Source organism: Gopherus evgoodei, chromosome 9 (assembly GCF_007399415.2).
Source record: "Gopherus evgoodei ecotype Sinaloan lineage chromosome 9, rGopEvg1_v1.p, whole genome shotgun sequence".
NCBI lineage: Eukaryota > Metazoa > Chordata > Testudines > Testudinidae > Gopherus > Gopherus evgoodei.
Window position 1 is genome coordinate 108,477,666 of NC_044330.1, and position 18,263 is coordinate 108,495,928.

Genomic DNA, 18,263 nt, shown 5'->3' on the forward strand with positions numbered 1-18,263 from the left:
CTTGGGGAATTAACCTGAAACTGGTACAGAGCAAGCTAGGCAGCAAGGATGCACCAATCTGTGCTACCCCTGCTGAAATGAGATCACTTCTGGGCTCCTCATTACGCGAGAGATTGAAAGTTGAAGTCAAAGAAGAGCCACAAACATGATTAAGGGCTGGAGGAGCTGGAATTATGAGGAGAAATGAAGAGTGAAATACATGTCTTTGCTAAACAAGGAAAACTACCACCAACTACATGACAGGTGTAAAAGCCAGAGGGAGAGGGATCCTGGGAAGTGCCCAGCTCTATCAAATCTATGGTCCACCTAGTGTGGCATTCTTTTTCTGACAGAGGCCAGAACCAGACACTTCAGAGGAAGGAGCAAGAACTCCACAAGAGCAGATGTAGGATAAAGCATCATTCTAATCCCTAAGAGTTAGAAATGGGTCTAAGCTCCGAGGCAGGAGGTTTAATGTGCCTTCCAACTTTTGTTACCCATCACTATTCTAACTCTGGACATTCTCAACCCTGAAAATGTCTACTCGCCTCTTAAATGTTCAGTTTTTGGTCTCAGTGACACCCTGTGGCAGCAAGTCCCACTAGTTAATTACAAACTGCGTAAAAAGGTATTTCCTTTTCTCAGTTTTGAATCTGCCACCTTTTAATGTCATTAAAATGTCCCTTTGTTCTTCTGTCAGGAGACACGGAAAACAGGAGCTCCTCATCTACCTTCTCTTGACCTGTCATTATTTTACAGACCTTTTTCACATCTCCTCTTTAAAGGTAACAATCCCTATTTTTTCCAATCTCTCTTCAGGGAAGCTGTGGCAGCTCTACCACTTGAATGTCTGTCATGGAGTCCCCAGGCAATGCTCTGGAACTGCTCCCTACAAAGCCAAGCAGGACTTTGGGGAGCCTCCTCTCCCTTGGAGCAGACTTTTTCAGAGCCAAAAGCTCACGTCTTCACCTCCTGGGTCTCTCCTTCGAGTGTTCAGCATCCTCTGCCCCTCCCTGCGCTTCCCACAGTAAGCCCACCCCAGCCAGTTCAAGAACATAAAATCTAAGATGTGCCTCAGAGAAAGGAAAAGAGAAAAAAAACGAGTCAAAAGTCCCTCAATGAAGAAAAGGTCCAGAGCCTTAGTGGAGGTGAGAATGCTCCAGAGAGAAGTAGAATAAAGTTAAATAATTTCTCCTTTTCTGAAGACGCCCTCTACTGGGATTCCCACTTCTGGAGTAAGAAGTTAGTACACCGCAGCAGCGAGCAGCACTAAGGTCAACAGCAGCCCAGTGAACAGGGAGGGGTTTCATTTGATGTACAAAGCAGGGAAAGACACTTTTCAAAACCACAATTAGGTGCCATGTACAAGCCTGCGGAATGAGCCACAGAGGCCAAATACACAGACAAGATTAGCCACTATGTGAAACCACCACAAAGCTTCATCTGGTGGAGCGAAAGTTTGATCTCCTGTAATAGGGGCTAAACAGGCCTAGTTCACCTGTGTTAAGGAGCTTCTTCTCTAGGAAACCCCCAGCTAGGGTTCCACTGGGTTGCAGCTCTGTGCCATTATTTGGGACAGCCAGAAACCAGTCCTCCTCAATCCCTTGCTGTTACTTTTACCTCTGTAATCTTCCCCAGCTTCTTTGATCTGCTCCTCCCTTTGCTGGGTGGGCTGGTTGGTTTGGAAGCTTTTCACCAGCCTACTGAAGGACTCCTCTCCCTGCAGTCCCCCTCAGGGCAAGTCTACACTACAAAATTAAGTCGAGCCTAAGTTACACAAATGTACAGCTGCCACAGTAATTAAACTGCTTTTGCACTTCCACGCCATGCTCCTTGTGTCAGTGGTATGCGTCCTTGCTACCAGCACTTGTACTGATGCAGACAGCAGACACCGCGGGGAGCTATCCCACTGTACAACTTGCCACCATCTAGTGCAGGACGGTTTGGGAAGGGTTTGCAATGCCTCATGGGGGCAAATGAATCACTCAGAGGCAACTTCGAACACGGTTTCAACATCCCATGATGCAGTTTTCTTCATCCCATAGTTTTATCTGCATCCTATGATGTCTGTGACTCTTTTCAAAAGCCCCACAAATCCACACATTCGCTATGTCTGTGAGAAGCATGGTTCCTGCACAGGTCTGCACCATTTTATGAGCATAAGGTGCCTGATCCTGCAGCATTTGCAGGGCCACCAGAGGAGTTGAGGGGAGCATCACAATTTCACGGAGGCTAGCTTGTTGTGGAACACAAACAATTGAAGATTGTTGCTAGCCTTCACAGGGCAGCTGCAGATGAAGAAGCACCAGTTCTGGGCCCAAGAAATAAGCACTGACTGGTGGGATTGTATTGTTATTCAGGTATGGGATGAGGCACAGTGGCTGTTGAATTTTCAGAGGGGCAAAGCCTCATTCCTGGAAGTGTGTGCAGAGCTTGCCCCAGCCCTCTGGTGCAGCGACACCACAATGAGAGCTGCACTGACAGTGGAGAAGCAAGTGGCAATCACTGTGTGGAAGATGGCAATGTGAGATTACTGACAGATCAGTAGCAATCTATTTGGAGCTGGGAAATCCACCATGGGGGTTGCTGTGATGCAAGTTTTCAGGGCTATTAATCGCATCCTGCTATGCAGGTTTGTGACTCTGGGATATGTGCAGGACAGTGGCTGGCTTTGTAGCAATGGGGTTCCAAAACTGTGAGAGGGTGGAGTACATGGCACACATATCCCTATTTTGGCACCAGACCACCTTGCCCAAATACATCAACAGAAAGGGAAGCTGTGGCAGCACTTCTCTAGTGCGAGTATTGCAAGTGCTGACAGATCACCAGGGATGCATTGATGTCAGTAAAGTAAGATGGTCAGGGAAGGTGTAGAACACACATTTTTAACACAGGCCTGTTCAGAAAGGTGCAAGCAGAGACTCTTTCCAGACCACAGGGTTACCACTGGGGATGCTGAAATGATGACAGTGATCCTGGAAGACCCAGCCTGCCCCTTAGCCCTGTGGCTCACAAAGCCGTACACCAGCCACCTTGACAGCAGCAAGGAACGCTTGAATTACAGACTCAGCAGGTGAAGCATGACAGCTGAATGTGCCTTTGGCCATTTGAGACAACATTGGCACTATTTACTCATGAGATTACTCAGTGAAAAAAATATCCCACTGGGTATAGCTGCCTGCTTCATAGTATCTGTGAAGCAAAAGGGAGGGAGTTTCCACTGGGGTGGAGGCAGAACAGCTGGCTGCTGATTTTGAACAGCCAGACACCAGAGCTGTAAGATCTCAACAGGGAGCTATGCAACTCAGAGAGGCTTTGAAAGACCATTTTAATAGAGAGCCACAGTGATGTGTGCTGCTGTATCATGCTCTACCTGGCTTTTTTTTTTTTTGCGCATGCGCAGTCCCATATGAACCTTGTAATGAGTGCTGTGTGTAGTAACATAACATTGGAAATGCACCTATTGCTATTATCTGTGAATGTCAGCCTTAGCCATCATATGCTGTGAGCTAATAAAAATGAATTAAGTTTCCATAAATAGACTTTTATTCCAAACCCCTGCAAACAGACATTTGTAACTGAATGAAACTTTATAAATACAGGGAAAAGAACCTTTGAAGAAAGAACAGTTATTTCCATTTTTCACACACACACTGTCTCTCTCACAGGGAGGAGTGGTAGGGGTAAGGTGTCGTCCCTGGACACCATGTGAGAGGACAGGAGTGTGGAGAGGTGCCAGAATGCAGCTCTCTATGGGCTGCAGAGGGAGGCGAGCATGGGTCTGTTGAAGCTGAAGATTAACAAGAGTCTCCAGCCTGTTTGACACTTGAGAAGCACTAGCATCTCCTGCTGCACGTCTCTCTCCTTTTCCTGCGTTTTTCTCCTCTCTGCTTTATCCCTGTCCATTCTATCCATGAGGGTGATCCTCTAAGCCGCGTGCTCGGTATACGAAGCACTAGAGGCTTGCAAGATCTTTTGGAACACATCATCTCATGTCCTCTTCCTTCTCCTCCTCATGTGGCACAGCCGCTCTGCTGGTCTGGATGAAGAGACCCTCAAGGCCACATTTCCAGCTGCAAAAGATGCAATGCACAAAGGTACTATTGTGAGTGTATTCACAAGATAAATGGAAACTTGGCATACTGAACTCATTCCCCTTGATCCACACAAGTTACAGGGACTACATTCTCACTTCTCCTTGGGATTCATAGAGCATGGGGCAGTTCCTCTATCTCTATTCGCTATTTCACTACCTCTTCTAGCATGATCAAAAAAGAGTAAACGAACAGACAATACCAATGCAAACTGCATACTTACCAGAGGTTCCTTCCCCTGCATCAGGCTCGCTGGTGCTGGACAACAGAGACTGGTTTGACTGCTCCAGCATCAGAAAGAGCTCTTTGCTCACCATGCCACTGGATCCACCCTGGTCGCCTGCACCCCATGCTCATCCTTTTCCTTGTCCAATACCTCTTCCTCACTGTTCACTTTAGGGGCCTGTTACTCCAGCTACCCTGAAGTATCCACAGGGCTCTTGGCAGTGGTGGTGGGGCCTTCACCGAGAATGGCATGCAGCAATTTGTAAAAGCAGCATGCCTGCTTCTCTGCACCAGAGACACTATTTGCATCCCTTGCCTTCTGCCACAGCTACTTGACTTTTATGCAGCAATGCTGCGGGTCCCTCTTATAGCCCTTCTGCCCCATGTGCCAAGCAATCTGCTTGTAGACATCAATGTTTCTACGGTTGGATAAGAGCTATGCCCCCATAGCCATCCACCACTTTTGGTGTACTCCAGGAGGAAGTGTCTCTGCAGCGTTGAGCTGGCATGGTCAGCTGCTAGGTGAGCTATCCATACCAAGCAAACAGGAAATGGAATTTCAAAAATGTGTGGAGCTTTAAAAGAGGAGCAGTGTCTACCTGTGTACCTGGCCTCTGGGCAGTGGAATTCAAAAAGATGACCAGAATGGTCACAGTGGGACACCTCCTAGAGGCCAGTGAAGTCAACTGAAGTAATGCAGTGTCTGCACTGACACTGCATTGACTTATCTGCTATACCTCTTGCAGAGGTGGTGTTATTAAGTCAGCATAGAGAGTGAATCACATCGGTGGGAGTGACATTTTAGCGTATACTCTTACAGTTAGGTCCACATGAGCTGCCTTGTGTTGACCTACCTCTGTGGTGTCGACCAGGCATCTACCTGCCTTGCAGCCTTTTTATCCTTTGGAGTTACCAAATCAGCTCTGGCTGAGCATGCAGGCAGTTGCTTTGTTAACTCCCTGAACGCTGAGCCAGCACTGAGTATACAGATGCCACAAGAACTCCCCTATCTTGTGAACATGTTCTGGAACACAAGTCTGAAACAGGACTCCTTCCTGCAGGCCAGTCCAAATAAAAATACCTTGTAAATGCATGGGGAGAGGACCCCAGATCAGCTTTACTGATGTCTACCACAGAAACATCCCTGAGGCAGGAAGCAGAGCAGCCCGGCCCCAGTCCAGTCCATTCTACCAACTCCCAGGCATGGGGCTCCGCTTCCCACCATTGGTGAGTGCGAGGTTGGGGAAAGGACACCCCCCTGCACTCACCTGCGGTGGGAAGCGGAGCGACACGGCTCCAGCCCGATCTGCTTTCCTTGCCCTGGCCCCAGCCATGTCACTTGGGGGCAGCAGGGGAAAGGTCCCACACTCACCTGCGGCGGAAAGTGGAGTGCCATGGCTAGGAGCTGGCCGAGTGGAGCTGGCTGGGGCTGGACTGCTCTGCTTCCTGCTGCCAGTGAGCGCAGGGAGATTGGGCAAAGGATGCCCTCCGCATTAACTGGCGGCAGGAAGCAGAGCGATGTGGCCCCAGCCTGCTCCACTCCGCCACCTCTCAGCTGCAGCGCTCCATTTCCCACTGCAGGTGAGTGCAGGACCTTTCACCAGCCGCCCCCCAGCAACACAGCTGGGGCTGGGGCAAGGAAAGCAGAGCAGGCTGGGGCCGCATTGCTCTGCTTCCCACCACCAGGGGGAGGGGGGGGCTCCTTTCCCCAATCTCCCCACACTCACTGGCCGTGGTGGGAAGTGGAGCGATGCGGCTGGGAGCTGGCGGAGTGGAGCAGGCTGGGGCCAGGCTGCTCCGCTTCCGCCGCTGCTGGTGAGTGTGTGTGGGGAGATCACTAGAATAATGAAGGTGTTAAACAACTTCTACTAAAGTTCAACATTTTAAAATCAGCAAGTCCAGGTGAGATGGGGTGATGACTCACCAGCGCGATGCCTCCTGCTGGTTGTCCAGGGAATTAGCTTTTTCTTCAGCTCCAGAGTGCCCTCTGCCAGCTGATGTCTTGCCTGCCGCTGGCCCCGTGTCCCTCCCAGACCCTGGTGACCTCTCTCTCAGGTTCTGCCCTCTGCAGTACCCATGCCGTCTCTGGGTCTCCCCTCCCAGGGGAACCCCAACCCTCTATCCCCAACCTTGCCTCAGTGACTACTGCCAGTCATTATTTAGTCCCCACTCCCTGGGGCGGACTGCAGACTTGGCACGGTTTACCCGTCCCAGATACCTGCCCCTTCTGCGGCGAGAGGGAAACCCTGGCGCACGTTTACTTAGAGTGCACCAGGTTGCAGCACCTAGACCGGCTCCTCACGAACATACTGTTGCGTTTCTGGCTGCACTTTTCCCCTCACCTCCTTCTCTATGCACTCCCTATCCGTGGCCTCACAAAGTCACAGGACCTCCTGGTCAACCTCCTCCTAGCCCTGGCTAAAACGGCTATCTACATAACCAGGGAGAGAAGGTTGGCTGATGGAGACTTCAGTGATTGTGGGGTTTGTTTCCGATCCTCTGTCCGTTCACGTATCTGGGCAGAGTTCCTCAGGGTGGCATCCACCGGCTCCCTTGACACCTTCGAGGAGCAGTGGGTGCTGTCTGGGGTTCTCTGCTCGGTGTCCCTGTCTGGCTCCCTTCTTTTGACCCTCTGACCACACTCCTGTTCCTGTTCTTTTATTAGTTATCCCCCAAACTCAGTTGGGTTTTGAGGTCCTGTAGATCCTCCCCTTGGGCTGGTGATGGGGAATCCTTAAACAGTGGGTGGGCTTCTGTCCGCCCACTTCCCGAAACCCAATAGGTACACCAGGTAACTTGCACCCAAGAGTTTTAAATGAATTGGCCAAGGAACTCTCTGGACCAGTAATGTTAATTTTGAGTAAATCTTTAAATAATGGGAAATTTCCAGAGGACTAGAAAAAAGCTTATCTTGAGCAATATTTAAAAAGAGCAAGGAGGACACTGATCTCAAGCAAAATAATGGAACAACTGATAAGTGACTCAATCAATAAAGAATTACAGGATGAGAATATAATTAATGCCCTGTCAAACAAACTGGATATTATTTTTTGAGACTATTATAAGTTTGATTGATAAGAGTAATTGGGGGACACAACACCCCTAGAGTTCTGCAAGGCATTTGACTTAGTACCACACAACATTCTGATTAAAAAATTAACACTATATAATATTAACATGGCACATAAGTGTATTAAAATCTAGCTAACGGATGATACTCTATTAACATTTTGAGATCTATCAGTGAATGACTGTGTTGTGAGAGACTGGTTCTCAGCCCAATGATACTCAATATTTTTATCGAGGACCTGGAAAAAGTAAAAGGTTACTTACCAGTAACTTGTTCTTCATGAGTCAACTCTGATTTCACACTTGTAAGATTGGCACCCCCTTGTCTGAGGGGCTGTCCACTGCGGCTGCATGGCTTTTGACACTGACATTCAGTTTCATAACTCATATCAAGGGAGCACAGCCCCCAAACACATTAGTTCCTTCCTATCTGTCACCAAGAGCATTAGGGAACCGTGGTGTGTGTGGTCAGCCCTGCAATCAGGGCTAATCCCCTTGGTTTAAATAGTTATATCTCAATTATTACTGCTGATAAAGTTAGCAGAGGCCATTAAGGTTGCTGGAGTGGTATGAGGGGGACAAGATCACTGTTACAGAGAAATCCACATAATTTGGTAAATCAAACTCCATGCATTTTAATACAACCAAATGCAAGGGCCAACATGGAGGAACAAAAGGGTAGGTTATACTTACAGGGTGGGGCCTGTATCTGGGAAAGATGAGCCTCTGCAAAGGATGTTGCAGATAATCAACTGAACATGAGCTCCCATTGCAATGCTGCAGCTAAGATGGATAATGCCATTATTGGTTGTTGTGGTGATGTAAATGACTCCCCACCGCCATCAGGCAAGGTGGTGTTACAGAACTCCTTTGGTCACAACCAGCTTCAATTTGACAAGCCTCTGAGGCTTGTCGGGTCTTGGAGTTGGCCCTTAAAAGGGAGGAATCCAGGCCAGTTGAGGGGACACTCTGAAACAAGCAGACCCGGAGCACAGGGCGCCCAGTCCAGGGCCCTAGGGTTACCGAAGGAAAGGCTTGAGCACGCTGCCTGGCCTAACCTCTGGAGAAAGACGACAGAAAAGAAAACCAGTCTTTGTTGGAACCCCTGGGACTAAGCCTTGGCTTTAGCTATAAGGGCCAAGACTTCCTCTGGGGATCTGAATGACTGGCTTCCCCTTATTAGCATGAAGCCCCGAGGGCGATGGAAGTATTTTCTTTTTCATTTGGACTGCTCTGTACCCACTGAAGGGAGTGGACTTAAGCAGCACAGATGAAGGGACATCCCGAAGGGGATTCCAAGTAATGAGGTAATGATGTAGAGGTAAATGAAATGCCCTTCCCCACTTCAAGGGTGCAACTGGGGAAATGTAGCCTTTGACAGATGTAGAAACAGGGAGAGCAGGAGGAGGGAGTGGCATTCCCTACATATACGGTACTGGTGAGATTATTGCTGGAATACAGGGTATAATTCTAGTGTTTACACACTGAAAAAGAGGCAGATTCAAGGAAGAGCCATAAGCAGCAGTAAGTGTTCGGAAAGCTTTGCCTTCCAGTGAGAGACAGAAGGAGCTCCATCTATTAAGTTAAGAAGGGACTTTATCACAGCCTAGAAATATTTACATGGGGAAATTTCTGATAGCAGATGGCTCTTTCATCTAGCAGACAAAGCAGAACAAGATCCAATGGCTAGAAGCTGAAGTTAGACAAATTCAAACTGTAAGTAAGGCACAAATTTCTAACAGCACCAGTAACTAACCACTGGCCAACAGAGATTCTCCATCATTTGCCGTCTTTACATTCTCATTCAGTGTCTTAAATTATTGGACTAAATGCAGGAATCACTGGGTGAGGTTCTCTGGCCTGAGTTATGTAGGAGGTCAGATTAGACAAGCACAATCGTCCACTCCTGGCCTTTGAATCTGTACCAATCTTCTAGTTCATATGTCTAAATAGCAGCTATCCATGCCATGATCCCTCAAACCTGCTCCCCCCGCCCCAGATATGCAGCTGAAATTGTCTACACAATGCAGGTCATCCCAAGTTCTCTGGAAAACACCATCACGGGCTTTGCCACAACTATCAGTGCCAGGGACACCAGCACCAAGACCAGAGTTTCTTGCACCTGGAGCACCAAACTCTTGGGGTTCAAGCCTCAGTCTTGGTGCACTTGTTACTCTGATTCATCAAGTGATCATACACCTGCCAAGAGAGAGCAACAGAATGGCCTGAAGTCAGCATTGTAGGCTTCAGGATAGTTTCACAAGAGCAGGAGTAATCAAGCTAGGTTGCCCAGAATATACCCAGAAACTTTATCCTTCTCCTTGCTTCAGCCAAGTGAACGCAGGAGGGTGAAATCCAGAAGCCTTAAGGTAGAGCTAGCCAGAGTTGGGGCTTTGACAGGGGGTATCAGAAAGCCTAACTTACAGGGCCACTCTGGGATGCCTCAGAGGGCTTGAAGGCACTCCTCACGCCTCTTCACCACTCAGGTACATCCGCTGATGTGTCCAGCACCTTGGCACTAGTGGTAAACTCTGAGGCAGACAATATCAGCATGCTCAGCAGCCTGTGACAGATTTTGGAGCAGCCTCCTGCCTCCTTGTTTTCCCTTCTTCTGACACCAACAGCCTCTGCTGATACCTATGTCACCTCTTTCCCAAGTGATGGCAGATATTAGGGCTTTGCCCATTAGCTTCCCAGTGGAGAAGTGAACAGTATGGAATCTGAGTGTATTCTAAGTGTAAATCTCTCTCTCTCTTTTTTTTTTTTTGCATACATACACCCCCGGCCCCGGAACAGAAATGCAGGCAATCCCCTTTTTCAGGAATATCAGCCCAACTCCAATGCCTGATTCCCAGGGAGAAATTCTGTCAAGAATTGACCCCAGTCAGAGACCAAGGCAGAAAGCAAACTCTCCTGCAGCTTGCACAGCTCCCTCTCCAAGAACCACTGCCTCTACCCAGAGCCTCACCTGTACAACTAACACTATCACAAGCATTTATTCGCAGACCAAAAACCTGCCACCAAAAGACACCTGCCAAAACAATATCATACACAAAAACAGGGCTCTGGGAGCACTAAGTGAAGAACAAGCAAACAGAGAGACACGCTGAAGTGGATGACACTCAGTTTCAAGACACCACCCAAAAGATAAAAACAGGTATTGGAGCTCTGGAAAAGGCCAAAGAATAGTGGCTCCTCAATGCCAAGGAAGTTGCCAAAACATGCACGACCACAATCATGGCCTCAAAACTTCCCACAGATGACCACAGCTGCCTGGAAAGCAGTTTCAGACACAAACCACCACCAGATGAGTATAGCTGAGACATGGGGAAGAGCTGGAGTGCTGGTTTGATGAGGTGAAGTCCCTGAAGCAAGCTCATTTACTAGCCATGGTGTTTAACATCTGGAGACATTTATACTCTGTGGATATAGCAGACAAAACTGCCAGTAAGCAGCCTGAAACTGATGCCACGCTGTTTTCTAGGGCCCCAAAACCTGAAGAGCTAGGAGAGGGTTCTAACCAGTTTCGAGCTAGGAACCAAAGACCCATCAGTGAGAATCCAGCACAGATCAGGTTCTTAGAAAAGGAATTTTCTCCCCACATGCAGGTGTATACAATTGGCCTGGGGCATTACAGGGAATTTTCACCTTTCCCAAGAGCATCAGGAATTGGTAGAAGCAGGATGCTGGTTTGGATAGATCAGTGTTTTCCACTCCTTTGGTAAATCCTAGGTTTCTCTTCCTTTATGTTGATGAACTTCAAGTATGAGCTGTGGCCATGGGATAGCCACAGGAATCCGCTGGTAGGGTCCATGCCCATCAATCAAGAACACTTTTCATTGGGGAAGGAGGAAGAGGTAGAGGATGATGTGTCTCAGGCCAGATCTATACCAGCAAAGGGTTCCTAGTGTGAACTCAGCTATACCCTCTAACTCTGAGCAAAACAAGCTAGACTAGTAAAAGTACAGTTTTGCCACTGTATATACCCTATAGGCTGTTGCCAGTACAGCTATATCAGTCAGGGATCACACCACTTCACAGCCCAAACTCATAGCTCCAGCAGATGTCTGTAGCCTAGACACAGTCTTAGGCTTCTCTCCCACCCACCCAATTTAAAGCTATAAGACCTAACTTTGGTCCTTTGTCCCAGATGCCAGATTTTTATTGGTAGTCTGGAGTGACCAGCAGTTTGGGTGGGATTGTTACACTGCATCCCTGCCCCCAGCAGCTGGGGGATTAAGAGGGGAGGCAGAAATGACAGTAGGCGCAAAGGGAACTTGGAATGGGGCCTGGCTTGTGAATGGGCAAGAGGCATGGCTGGAGCAATGGGGTGCATCTTGATTTGGCTTTTGCTCCATCAACCCCAGAGGGCAAATGTGCTACTATCCCTTTCAAGATGAGAAATGAAACTAGGATGGAGCTGATGACAAAGTCATGCTCTAATCAGGAACTTTGAATCTGGGAGGTAGTTTGAGGGAATGAATGGCAGCACAGTTTACAAGGAAGAAGCAGAGTGATGAGAGGTGAGCGAGCTGCAGGCTAGAACCAGAGCTGGAGCACAACACAACACATCAGGAAATGAGAGGAAGCTTCTACTGGTGCAGAAAAGTAACCCATGTCTACATCTAAAATTTTGCAGCGCTGGTTGTTACAGCTGTATTAGTACAGCTGTATAGGGCCAGCGCTGCAGAGTGGCCACACTTACAGCAACCAGCGCTGCAAGTGGTGTTAGATGTGGCCACACTGCAGCGCTGTTGGGCGGCTTCAAGGGGGGTTCCGGGAACGCGAGAGCAAACCGGGAAAGGAGACCAGCTTCGCCGCGGTTTGCTCTCGCGTTCCCGGAGCCACCCAGCAAACCGCAGGGAAGGAGACCTGCTTGCTCGGGGCTCCGGGAACTAGAGAGCAAACCGGGAAAGGAGACCCGCTTCGCCGCGGTTTGCTCTCGCGTTCCCGGAGCCACCCAGCAAACCGCAGGGAAGGAGACCTGCTTGCTCGGGGCTCCGGGAACTAGAGAGCAAACCGGGAAAGGAGACCAGCTTCGCCGCGGTTTGCTCTCGCGTTCCCGGAGCCACCCAGCAAACCGCAGGGAAGGAGACCTGCTTGCTCGGGGCTCCGGGAACTAGAGAGCAAACCGGGAAAGGAGACCAGCTTCGCCGCGGTTTGCTCTCGCGTTCCCGGAGCCACCCAGCAAACCGCAGGGAAGGAGACCTGCTTGCTCGGGGTTCCGGGAACGAGAGAGCAAATCGGGGAAGGAGACCAGCTTCGCTGCGGTTTGCTCTCGCGTTCCCGGAGCCACCCAGCAAACCGCAGGGAAGGAGACCTGCTTGCTCGGGGTTCCGGGAACGAGAGAGCAAATCGGGGAAGGAGACCAGCTTCGCCGCGGTTTGCTCTCGCGTTCCCGGAGCCACCCAGCAAACCGCAGGGAAGGAGACCAGCTTGATTACCAGAGGCTTCCTCCTTCCACGGAGGTCAAGAAAAGCGCTGGTAAGTGTTTACATTGGATTACCAGCGCTGGATCACCAGCGCTGGATCCTCTACACCCGAGACAAAACGGGAGTACAGCCAGCGCTGCAAACAGGGAGTTGCAGCGCTGGTGATGCCCTGCAGATGTGTACACCTTCAAAGTTGCAGCGCTGTAACTCCCTCACCAGCGCTGCAACTTTCTGATGTAGACAAGCCCTCAAATAATGGCTCCTCCTCCCTTACTTAAGAGGTTCATCTCCACTCTGCATCCCAAAGCCATGCATCATACCCCATCCCACAAGACCACTCCCTGCAGCACAGAGCCACATCTCAACCCTTACCCTGAACAAGCCCACATGGCAGGTAAAACACCACCTTCACCCCACAGAGCCATACCTCCTCCCATCAACAGTCACAGCTCACTCCAAGCAAGCATGTTCTGCAGACACCACCAGCAGACATGTCCCACCACAACCAATCCAACAGCAACCTCCAGGCAGAGCTCTGCCCTGCCCCACCCCATTCCCCCTCCCCCAGGCACACCCTTTTGGTACAACTGTTCTTTAGGGGCACAAAAGCATCTCCTCCTTTTTCCCACTCTAGGGCCCACAACATAGCTCAGGAAGAGGGAGCTGGAGTCTAATGTGACTCCTGCATCAGCAACAGTATTTTTAGGCACTTTCAAATGCAAACTTTTTATTCTCATGTGTGGAGAGCCAAGCACATGTGACATTCTGCAGATAAAGTCTCTGCAGCGCATGCAAACCAGGTGGCAAAGAGAAGGGGAAAGGGCTCTGGAAAAAGCCCTGCTTGACTCTGATGTGGAAAAAGGTATTGGGAAAACAAGCTCAATAGGTGTAAATGTTCCGATCCCATTTGGTGTCTAAGGGAAACAAGAAGCCCCTAAGGCCAAAGCACAACCTACAATCAACCACTGTAAAGCCACCCATGGGCAATGCGCCATCTTAGCTGGGCAAACCAGAAGCTTGCAGGGCTTCTAATGACTACGTCAGGACATGGCAGTAGGAGAGACCCACACTGTATTTCCTGGAGACCCAAAGCAAGCACTCAACGCCAGCACAACCTGGTCTGAAATTCTGGGAAGTGGGGCAGGAGACCTGGACTGCCCCATGTGCCAACAGGCATCAACACTCAGCTGCGGCCACCTACCACCAGCACAGACAGAAACACTCCTAGAGACAGCACCTCACCTGCTCCACTCTCTCCCCATAGACCCCTACCATCTTCTCTCCCATTTCCCTACGACACGGGTACCCTCCCCCATCAGGGGTGCAATACCCGCCCCTGCGCTCGCAACCCTGTTCCCCCTCCCCCATAGCGGCTCTGCGCATATATGCTCCCTCCCTTGCGCGGAAAGGGGGCGGGGTCGGTGCGCGCCCCCTACCCCTTGCGCGGAAAAGGGGCGGGGTCGGTGCGCGCCCCCTACCCCTTGCGCGGAAAAGGGGGTGGGGGGGAAGGGTCGGTGCGCGCCCCCTTCCCCTTGCGCGGAAAAGGGGACGAGGGTAGGCGCGCGCCAGTCACTGTGCCCAGAAGGGGCCCCTCCCCCCAGAGGCCCAGCCCCTCTCCCCACGGGTACCCCAGCCCCGCCCCCACCCGGGAGCGCAGGCAGAAGGCGCCCTGCGGGCGAAGGCTGGAGCCGCCACCCCCTCCCTATCGGGGACCGCGCCGCCCCGCAGGCCGCGTTAAGACACCGCAACCAATGAGGACCCGCCCCCAGCTCGGCCGCGGCTCGTACCTGACTCGCCGCGCCGCCCGCACTGCCCGGAGCCCGGATTCGGGTCGCGGCCCCTTTAAATGGAGGCGCCGCTCCAAGCCCTCAGCGCGCTGCAGCCCGAGGGGGGGCGGGGGCGACTCCCCATTGGCTGCGGCGGCAGGGGGGCGGTTCCCTATTGGCTGCGGCGGGGCTCGGGCTCGCGAGACTTCTTTTCTGTGGGCAGCCCCGAAAACCCGGAGCAGATTACAGTGTCCAGGAGCGGAGGCAGAGCCTGGGATCTGCAAGGCGGCCCGAAAACGCGGGGCAGATTTTCGGAACGGAGGATACAGCCCAAAGAAGCTGGAGCGTAACCCAGAATCGGGAGAGCCCGGGAAACTCGGTGTGGCAGCCGGGCCCGGTGAGGGATGCTGCCTCCGCAGCTACCCGCCATGCTCGCTTGGGGGTGTGAAATCACGGCGCGGAACCCGGGATCAGGAACGGTGCCGCCTGCATCGTCCCCTCCCGGGGGCTGTTCGCAAAATGCGGAACGGATCTGCCGCCAGAGCGGGAGCACCGACCCCCCCCGGAGCCGTCTGCCCCGTTAACCCTCTCGGGCCCAGGGGAGGCCGCTGCGGAGCGGGCCCCGCCTCGGGCCCTGCGATATCTGGCCTCGGCCCCGCGCGGCCCTACCCTGCGAGCGCGCGGGGAGCAGCTCCCGGCCCCGGCCCCGGCCCGCTCCGGCCCCTACCTGCGCCACTCGGGAGCCGCCCGGCCCGCTCCGGGCTCCGCCACTGCCTCCCTGGAGCTGGAGCGTCTCCCCCGGGCGGTGAGTGACAGCGCGGCCGGGCGGGGCTTCGGCGGGGGCCCGGGACACGGCACCGCCCCCGGGCTGGGCTGCGCCCGGACCCCCGCCCGCCCCCGGGCACCCGTCCCCTCACTAACACCCCCCGCCCCCCATGGACACCCCCACTACTCCTCACCCGCCGGGCCCCGCCCACTGCCGGGCACCCCCCCCATGGCCCCGTCCCCTCACTAACACCTCTCGCCCCCCCCATGGGACACCCCCACTGCTCCTCATGCTCCAGGCCCCGCCCACTGCCGGGCACCCCCCCATGGCCCCCTCCCCTCACTAACACCTCTCGCCCCCCCCATGGGACACCCCCACTGCTCCTCATGCTCCAGGCCCCGCCCACTGCCGGGCACCCCCCCCATGGCCCCCTCCCCTCACTAACACCTCTCGCCCCCCCCATGGGACACCCCCACTGCTCCTCATGCTCCAGGCCCCGCCCACTGCTGGGCACCCCCCCATGGCCCCCTCCCCTCACTAACACCTCTTGCCCCCCCATGGGACACCCCCACTGCTCCTCATGCTCCAGGCCCCGCCCACTGCCGGGCACCCCCCCCATGGCCCCCTCCCCTCACTAACACCTCTCGCCCCCCCCATGGGACACCCCCACTACTCCTCATGCTCCAGGCCCCGCCCACTGCCGGGCACCCCCCCCATGGCCCCGTCCCCTCACTAACACCTCTCGCCCCCCCCCATGGGACACCCCCACTGCTCCTCATGCTCCAGGCCCCGCCCACTGCCGGGCACCCCCCCCCATGGCCCCGTCCCCTCACTAACACCTCTCGCCCCCCCCATGGGACACCCCCACTGCTCCTCATGCTCCAGGCCCCGCCCACTGCCGGGCACCCCCCCATGGCCCCCTCCCCTCACTAACACCTCTCGCCCCCCCCATGGGACACCCCCACTGCTCCTCATGCTCCAGGCCCCGCCCACTGCCGGGCACCCCCCCATGGCCCCCTCCCCTCACTAACACCTCTCGCCCCCCCATGGGACACCCCCACTGCTCCTCATGCTCCAGGCCCCGCCCACTGCCGGGCACCCCCCCCATGGCCCCCTCCCCTCACTAACACCTCTCGCCCCCCCCATGGGACACCCCCACTGCTCCTCATGCTCCAGGCCCCACCCACTGCTGGGCACCCCCCCATGGCCCCCTCCCCTCACTAACACCTCTTGCCCCCCCCATGGGACACCCCCACTGCTCCTCATGCTCCAGGCCCCGCCCACTGCCGGGCACCCCCCCATGGCCCCCTCCCCTCACTAACACCTCTCACCCCCCCCATGGGACACCCCCACTGCTCCTCATGCTCCAGGCCCCGCCCACTGCCGGGCACCCCCCCCCATGGCCCCGTCCCCTCACTAACACCTCTCGCCCCCCCCATGGGACACCCCCACTGCTCCTCATGCTCCAGGCCCCGCCCACTGCCGGGCTTCCCCCCCCATGGCCCCGTCCCCTCACTAACACCTCTCGCCCCCCCCATGGGACACCCCCACTGCTCCTCATGCTCCAGGCCCCGCCCACTGCCGGGCACCCCCCCATGGCCCCCTCCCCTCACTAACACCTCTCGCCCCCCCCATGGGACACGCCCACTGCTCCTCATGCTCCAGGCCCCGCCCACTGCTGGGCACCCCCCCCATGGCCTCCTCACTAACACCCCTGACTCCCAGCCCACATGGATACCCCCACTGCTCCTCCCTGCTCCACTGGGCCCCGCACACTCCCAGAGACCCCTCCTCCCTACGGACACCCCCACTTCTTGTAACCCAGGTCCCGCCCAATGCCAGGCACCCTCCCATGCGCCCCTCACCCCCAGGGATGCCCAGAGGGCCTCCATGAGAATATAGTATTTTATAGTATTGCATTTTTTTAATGGAAGGGGCCCCTGAAATTGCTTTGCCCCAGGCCCCCTGAATCCTCTGGGCAGCCCTGCTCACCCCACTGACACCCCCACCATGCCCATTCCCAGGGACCCCTCCCCCTTACAGATACCCCCATCTCTCCTCAGCTCTAGACCCTGCCCCACCTCCACTGGGGCGCACACACACAGGGGACTCTTCTGCCCCATGGGCCCCCTCCCCCAGGGACACCTCATGCACACCAGATCCCTCCTGGGCCCCGCCCATTTATGGAGACCCTCCCCAGGACCCCTTCCCCACCCCTTTGGACCCCTGCTCCACTGGGACCTGCCCACTTCTGGCACCCCCCTATCAGGTCCACTCCCCCCCAGAGACACCCCCAGCTCTCCTCACATTCCCAGACCCCCACCCTGCGGGACCCTCTCAACCCACAGTACCCTCACCTCTCCTTACACCCTGGGACTCACCCACTCCTCCCTGGTATTCCCCATCCCTCCTCACCCATAGTCCCCCTCCCACCATGGATACCCTCACCTCTCTCACACCCTCGTAAACCCCTATCCTGCCTGGAACCCCCCCATTCCTCACCCACACCCTGGACCCCTATCCCCCAGGGACCCACTCTCCTTCCACCCCAGTGCCCCCAGACACCCCAATGCCCTCCAGGGACACATCTCCTCACACACATACCTGTGAGGAGGACTCACCCCCTCATGGGGACCCCCATCCCCCTATACTCCATTCTACACAGTCCCCCTCCCCTCAGAAACAACCCCACCTCTCCTCACACATACTCCTGGACCCCTCAACCTGACCCTGCCCCATCCGCTAGGAACCCACCTACTCCCAGACACCCTCCCCCCGCCACTCTCTCTCTCAGCTGTCCCCTCCATCCCACATCCCTTTCCCTCACAGCCTGCCCTCAGGGACAACCCCTTCCCTCACACCCCCTCATTCTCCCAGGGACCCCCTAGTCACACCCTATCCACTCACAGACACCCCATCCCCTCTCACACCC

The 18,263-nt window shown here is 54.2% G+C and overlaps 1 protein-coding gene across 8 annotated transcripts in view; it reads right to left on the reverse strand.

Moving 5' to 3' along the window:
* Positions 1-15,376, reverse strand: part of ZMYM3 (zinc finger MYM-type containing 3) — a 57,452-nt gene extending 42,076 nt beyond the window's left edge. For 4 of the 8 annotated variants that reach the window (XM_030575916.1, XM_030575917.1, XM_030575911.1 and 1 more), the window contains exon 1: positions 15,293-15,376. The gene's annotated coding sequence lies outside the window, so the exon portion shown is untranslated. Of the gene's footprint in view, positions 1-7,631; positions 11,978-14,586; positions 14,692-15,292 lie in introns of those variants that run through there. The other 4 variants (XM_030575915.1, XM_030575912.1, XM_030575913.1 and 1 more) reach the window with 4 other exon arrangements.
* Positions 15,377-18,263: the final 2,887 nt, after the last annotated feature.